The 7,569-nt window shown below is 52.0% G+C and overlaps 1 pseudogene; it reads right to left on the bottom strand.

Moving 5' to 3' along the window:
* Nucleotides 1-4,831: 4,831 nt before the first annotated feature.
* On the bottom strand, nucleotides 4,832-6,465 carry LOC141988400 (uncharacterized; annotated as a pseudogene).
* Between the last annotated feature and the right edge of the window lie 1,104 nt (nucleotides 6,466-7,569).

The raw sequence follows: 7,569 nt of genomic DNA, 5'->3' as shown, positions 1-7,569 counted from the left end.
CCTCCCGCACCCTGATGTCTCTCCGCACCCCTGCTGCAGGGTCCCTACTGATCACCGGAGTGTGGGCCAGATTTGGGCTCCCTGCTGCAATTACACCCTCCTTCTTCTCCACTTCCAATTCCTCTTCTCATTCATCCAGAAAGCTTCCACTGCTCCAAGCCACCCCAAATTGCAGCTGAGGAGCCTGCAGGCCAGGGGGATTCCCTGCCTGGGGGCACGAGCCAGGGCCCCCTACTTGGTCAATCAATATCTGTCTGAATCCAACTAATTCTCTTTTTCTATCCATCTCTCTCTGCTATTATTTCTTCTTTGCATTATAGTGGAACCTAAGGCCCCACTGAAAACAGTTCTGGGAATGGCACAGACCGCCCGACCCAGATCAGAGCACCCATGGTGCCGGACTCTACACAGACCCTGACCGAAATCTGGGCCCCCGACATGCCGGACGCTGCAGATACTCTGACCGAAATTTGGGCCCCCAATGCACCAGACGCTGCACACATGCATATAAGAGATGGCCCTGACCCAAAGAGGTTACAATCTATACTAAATATATCCTCTTCCTTCCCCCTTGCCCCTCACAACAGCCACCATCTGTCCTTCCCTTTCCTACTGCCAGAAATTTAGTAAAGGCTAGAGGGTTAGAGCAGGGGACTTGAGACTCCTGGGTGCTATCCCTGGCTCTGGGAGGGGAGTGGAGTCTAGTGGTTAGAACAGGGGGGACGGTGGGAGCCAAGACTCCTGGGCTCTATTCGCAGCTCTCCGTTATGGATGCGACTTGCTGTATACTGTGTGCTTCCTGTTTTGGGGGAGGGCGGGTGGAAGGAGGGGTGGGCAGGAGGCGGTGGAGGCTCCTCTCCCCTTGCCACCTATCAGCAGGACATGCTGGAGAAGCTGAGCCAGAGCAAGGGCTGGGCAGGGGGCTTGGGGGCAGGTGCTAGAGGAGGAAGCACATCCAGTCTCCAGCCCAGCCCCAGCGAAAAGAGATGAGCGTGGAGGGGACCCCTCCCACCTTGGCGGGTGCCATGCAAGTCCTGGAGAACATCACCAGATGGCTGAGGATATAGGAGGTGGCCCAGGAGGCCGGGGGGATCGAGGAGCTGCGGGTGATGAAGGAGCAGACAGAGGAGAGAACCAAGCTCTATGGGAGGAGAATGCGACGGTGAGGAAGAAGCTGGAGTTCATGAACTGCCCCAGACTGATCACAGTGAGCGACCTTGTCTCACCCAGCGCGCCGCGGCCACGGGAGAAAGCCCTGAGCAGGAAGGAGAAGCGGTTTCCTCGTCTGGTGGATGAGTGCAGGGGAATGCGGGGTGACTTGGAGAAACCGGAGCAGGAGAACAACACGCTGAGCGAGCCCTCCCTAGAGAGCTTTGGCCCTGCTAAAGGAGGTCACCGCTCCCATCTTCACTTCCTCACACAGGGACCCCTCGCCAGGTGCTGAGATGCAGTCACTGCTGGGGCGGGTAGCGGGCGCTGTTTGTACAGGGACCCGACACCGGGCACTGATAATGTGGCCCCCGCTGGGTTGAGGTGCAGGGGCTGTTTATATGGGGACCACTGGCCCAGCGCTGAGAGATGGACACTCCTGGGGTGGGGCCTGGGTGGTGTTTGTACAGGGATCCCTCACCCGGAGCTGAGATGCAGCCACCTCTGGGGTGGAGCATTGGGGTCAGCACTGGCTGTGAGGGGACAATGACCTATGACATGAGACATGAGATGGAATCAACCCTCCCCCTCACCCGTCCCTCTGCATTGAGGAGTAAAGGAGGGTTTGACCCTGGACCCCAGCACGGCTCACCCCGAACTGGAGATCTCAAAGGATGGCAAGGAGGTGACGTGTCTGAGAGTCACGAACCCGCAGCGATTCAAAGTGGAGAAAGGCGGGCTGGCCCATCAGAGCTTCAGTGCGGGGGGCAGCACTACTGGGAGGTGTTCGAGGGCCAGAAGCCGGGCTGGAGCCTGGGGGTGGCCTCGGAGCGAGTGCTGGTTAACATTTTACTTGCTGCTTTAGTGAGTTGGCTCATCAACATGCATGTTCCTACTGCCCTGTTTAAACAGGGGTCCCTCATCCGGCGCTGAGCTGTGACCTCTCTGGGATGGAGCACAAGGGCTGTTTACACAGGGACCCTTTGCCCAGCATTCAGATACAGCCCCTGTGGGGAGGAATGGAGGGGCTGTTTACACAGGGATCCCTTGTCTGGCGCTGGGGGTATGTCTACACTACGAAATTAGGTTGAATTTATAGAAGTTGGTTTTTTAGAAATCGTTTTTAGATAGTCGATTTGTGTGTGTCCCAACACAAAATGCTCTAAGTGCATTAAGTGCATTAACTCGGTGGAGTGCTTCCACCGTACCGAGGCTAGTGTTGACTTCCAGAGTGTTGCACTGTGGGTGGCTATCCTACAGTTCCCGCAGTCTCCGCTGCCCATTGGAATTCTGGGTTGAGATCCCAATGCCTGATGGGGCAAAAAACATTGTTGCGGGTGGTTCTGGGTACATGTCGTCAGGCCCCCCTTCCCGCCCTCCCTCCGTGAAAGCAATGAAAGACAATAGTTTTGTGCCTTTTTTCATGAGTTACCTGTGCAGATGCCATACCACGGCAAGCATGCAGCCCGCTCAGCTCACGGTCACCGTATGTCTCCTGGGTGCTGGCAGACGCGGGACTGCATTGCTACACAGCAGCAGCAACCCATTGCCTTGTGGCAGCAGACGGTACAATAGGACTGGTAGCCGTCATCGTCATGTCCGAGGTGCTCCTGACCATGTCGGCCAGGAGCGCCTGGGCAGACATGGGTGCAGGGACTACATTAGAAGTGACTCAACCAGGTCACTCTCTTTAGTCCTGTAGCCAGTCCTATTCCACCATCTTTTGGTGAGCAGGCAAGCAATATGGATGGCTTGCAGTCCTATTGTACCATCTTTTGCCCGGCAGGCAGGAGATGAGGATGGCTAGCAGTCCTATTGTACCATCTTGTGCCGAGCAGCCAAGAGGTGTGGATGGCTTGCAGTCCTTCTGCACCGTCTGCTGCCATCCAAAGATGTAAAAGATAGATGGAGTGGATCAAAACAAGAAATAGACCAGATTTGTTTTGTACTCATTTGCTCCTTCCATCCCTCCCTGAAGTCCTTCCTGAAATACTCCCTGATGTAAAGCCACCCGCTTTGTTGATTTTAATTCCCTGTAAGCCAACCCTGTAAGCCATGTTGTCAGTCGCCCCTCCCTCCGTCAGAGCAATGGCAGACAATCGTTCCGCGCCTTTTTTCTGTGCGGATGCCATACCACGGCAAGCATGGAGCCTGCTCAGCTCACTTTGGCAATTAGGAGCACATTAAACACCACACGCATTATCCAGCAGTATATGCAGCACCAGAACCTGGCAGAGCGATACCGGGCAAGGAGGCGACGTCAGTGCGGTTGCGTGAGTGATGAGGACATGGACACAGACTTCTCTCAAAGCACGGGCCCTGACAATGTGGACATCATGGTGCTAATGGGGCAGGTTCATGCCATGGAATGCCGATTCTGGGCCCGGGAAACAAGCACAGACTGGTGGGACTGCATAGTGTTGCAGGTCTGGGACAATTCCCAGTGGCTGGAAAACTTTCGCATGCGTAAGGGCACTTTCATGGAACTTTGTGACTTGCTTTCCCCTGCCCTGAAGCGCATGAATACCAAGATGAGAGCAGCCCTCACAGTTGAGAAGCGAGTGGCAATAGCCCTGTGGAATCTTGCAATGCCAGACAGCTACCGGTCAGTCGGGAATCAATTTGGAGTGGGCAAATCTACTATGGGGGCTGCTGTGATGCAAGTAGCCCACGAAACAAAGATCTGCTGATATCAAGGGTAGTGACTCTGGGAAATATGCAGGTCATAGTGGATGGCTTTGCTGCAATGGGATTCCCTAACTGTGGTGGGGCCATAGACGGAACCCATATCCCTATCTTGGCACCGGAGCACCAAGCCGGCGAGTACATAAACAGCAAGGGGTACTTTTCAATAATGCATGCAAGCTCTGGTGGATCACAAGGGACGTTTCACCAACATCAACATGGGATGGTCGGGAAAGGTACATGACGCTCGCATTTTCAGGAACTCTGGTCTGTTTCAAAAGCTGCAGGAAGGGACTTTCTTCTCAGACCAGAAAGTAACCATTGGGGATGTTGAAATCCCTACAGTTCTCCTTGGGGACCCAGCCTACCCCTTAATGCCATGGCTCATGAAGCCGTACACAGGCAGCCTGGACAGTAGTCAGGAGCTGTTCAACTACAGGCTGAGCAAGTGCAGAATGGTGGTAGAATGTGCATTTGGACGTTTAAAAGCGCGCTGGTGCAGTTTACTGACTCGCTTAGACCTCAGCAAAACCAATATTCCCACTGTTATTACTGCTTGCTGTGCACTCCACAATATCTGTGAGAGTAAGGGGGAGATGTTTATGGCAGGGTGGGAGGTTGAGGCAAATCGCCTGGTTGTTGGTTTAGCAGAGCCAGACACCAGGGCGGTTAGAAGAGCACAGGAGGGCGCGGTGCGCATCAGAGAAGCTTTGAAAACCAGTTTCATGACTGGACAGGCTACAGTGTGAAAGTTCTGTTTGTCTCTCCTTCATGAAACCCCCCGCCCCTTGATTCACTCTTCTTCCCTTTAAGGTAACCACCCTCCCCTTCTCCCTTCGATCACCACTTGCAGAGGCAATAAAGTCATTGTTGCTTTCCATTCATATATTTTTTATTCATTCATCACACAAATAGGGGGATAACTACAAAGGTAGCCCAGGAGGGGTGGTGGAGGAGGGAAGGACAAGGTCACACAGCACTTTAAAAGTTTACAACTTTAAAACTTATTGAATGCCAGCCTTCTGTTGCTTGGGCAATCCTCTGTGGTGGAGTGGCTGGTTGGCTGGAGGCCCCCCCACCGCGTTCTTGGGCATCTGGGTGAGGAGGCTATGGAACTTGGGGAGGATGGTGGTTGGTTAGACAGGGGCTGTAGCCGCGGTCCGTGCTCCAGCTGCCTTTGCTGCACCTCAACCATAAGCTGGAGCATGTTGGTTTGATCCTCCAGCAGCCTCAGCATTGAATCCTGCCTCCTCTCATCACGCTGCCACCACATTTGAGCTTCAGCTCTGTCTTCAGCCCACCACTTACTCTCTTCAGCCCGCCACCTCTCCTTCCGGTCATTTTGTGCTTTCCTGCACTCTGACATTATTTGCCTCCAAGCATTCGTCTGTGTTCTGTCAGTGTGGGAGGACAGCATGAGCTCAGAGAACATTTCATCACGAGTGTGTTTTTTTCTCTTTCTAATCTTCACTAGCCTCTGGGAATGAGAAGATCCTGTGATCATTGAAACACATGCAGCTGGTGGAGAAAAAAAAGGGACAGTGGTATTTAAAAAGACACATTTGGTAGAACAATGGGTACACTCTTTCACGGTAAACCTTGCTGTTAACATTACATACATAGCACATGTGCTTTTGTTACAAGGTCGGATTTTTCCTCCCTCCTCCCCCCTCCCCATGGCTAACAGCGGGGAACATTTCTGTTCAGGCACAGGCAAAGAGCCCAGCAGGAACACTCACCTCTGAGTGTTCCCTGAAGAAAAGCACCCTATTTCAACCAGGTGACCATGAATGATATCACTCTCCTGAGGATAACACAGAGAGATAAAGAACGGATGTTGTTTGAACCTCAGCAAACAAACACTGCAATGCTTTGTTGTACAATGATTCCTGAGTATGTGCTACTGGCCTGGAGTGGTAAAGTGTCCTATCATGGCGGATGGAATAAGGCTGCCCTCCCCAGAAACCTTTTGCAAAGGCTTTGGGAGTACATCCAGGAGAGCTGCAAATGCCAGGGCAAATTAATCATTACACATGCTTGCTTTTAAACCATGTATAGTATTTTAAAAGGTACACTCACCGGAGGTCCCTTCTCCACCTGCTGGGTTCAGGAGGCAGCCTTGGGTGGGTTGGGGGGGTACTGGCTCCAGGTCCAGGGTGAGAAACAGTTCCTGGCTGTGGGGAAAACCGGTTTCTCCTCTTGCTTGCTGTGAGCTATCTACAACCTCCTCCTCCTCATCTTCCTCGTTCCCAAAACCTTCTTCCATGTTGCCTCCATCTCCATTGAAGGAGTCAAACAACACGGCTGGGGTAGTGGTGGCTGAACCCTCTAAAATGGCATGCAGCTCATCATAGAAGCGGCAAGTTTGAGGCTCTGACTGGAGCGGCTGTTCGCCTCTCTGGTTTTCTGGTAGGCTTGCCTCAGCTCCTTAAGTTTCATGCAGCACTGCTTCAGGTCCCTGTTATGGCCTCTGTCCTTCATGCCCTGGGAGATTTTGACAAATGTTTTGGCATTTCGAAAACTGGAACGGAGTTCTGATAGCATGGATTCCTCTCCCCATACAACGATCAGATCCCGTACCTCCCGTTCAGTCCATGCTGGAGCTCTTTTGCGATTCTGGGACTCCATCATGCTCACCTCTGCTGATGAGCTCTGCATAGTCACCTGCAGCTTGTCACCCTGGCCAAACAGGAAATTGAAATTCAAAAGTTTGCGGGCCTTTTCCTGTCTACCTGGCCAGTGCATCTGAGTTGATAGTGCTGTCCAGAGCAGTCACAATGGAGCACTCTGGGATAGCTCCCGGAGGCCAATACCGTCGAATTGTGGCCACAGTACCCCAAATTCGACCCGGCAAGGCCAATTTAAGCGCTAATCCACTTGTCAGGGGTGGAGTAAGGAAATCGATTTTAAGAGTCCTTTAAGTCGAAAAAAAGGGCTTTATAGTGTGGACAGGTGCAGGTTTACACTGATTTAACGCTGCTAAATTTGACCTAAACTCCTAGTGTAGACCAGGGCTGAGATGCAGTTTTTCAGTTTAGAAGTGAATTAAGGTAAACCGAATTAAGGCTACTTGTCTTCCAAAGGAAAGTGGCCAGAGATTTGCACCTCTGATGCCAGTTTACTGCAGGTACCTACCACATTTGTAAATGGTTGTTCCAGGGCACAAATTGGACTATTGGAAAAAGGCAAATATCGTGCTCATCTTTAAAAAAGGGAAGAAGGAGAATCTGGGGAACTACAGGCCAGTCATCCTCACCTCTGTCCCTGGAAAAATCATGAGGTAGGTCCTCAAGGAATCCATTTTGAAGCACTTGGAGGAGAGGAAAGTGATCAGGAACAGTCAGCATGGATTCACCCAGGGCAAGTCATGCCTGACCAACCTGATTGCCTTCAACGACAAGAGAACTGGCTCTGTGGATATGGGGAAAGCGGTGGACTTGATATATCTTGACTTTAGAAAGCTTTTGATACGGTCTCCCACAATATTCTTACCAGCAAGTTAAAGAAGTATGGATTGGATCAATGGACTATAAGGTGGATAGAAAACTGGCTAGATTGTCAGGCTCAAGGGGTAGTCATCAACAGCTCCATGTCTAGTTGGCAGCCAGTATCAAGCGGAGTGTCTCAGGGCTTGTTCCTGGGGCCGGTTTTGTTTAACATCTTTATTAATGATCGGGATGATGGGATGGATTGTACCCTCAGCAAGTTCCCAGATGACACTAAGCTGGGGGGAGA

The sequence above is a fragment of the Natator depressus genome, chromosome 6 (genome assembly GCF_965152275.1).
Source record: "Natator depressus isolate rNatDep1 chromosome 6, rNatDep2.hap1, whole genome shotgun sequence".
NCBI classification, from domain to species: Eukaryota; Metazoa; Chordata; order Testudines; family Cheloniidae; genus Natator; species Natator depressus.
The sequence above is the reverse complement of the archived record's forward strand: the minus strand, read 5'-3'. Positions and strand labels throughout refer to the sequence as shown.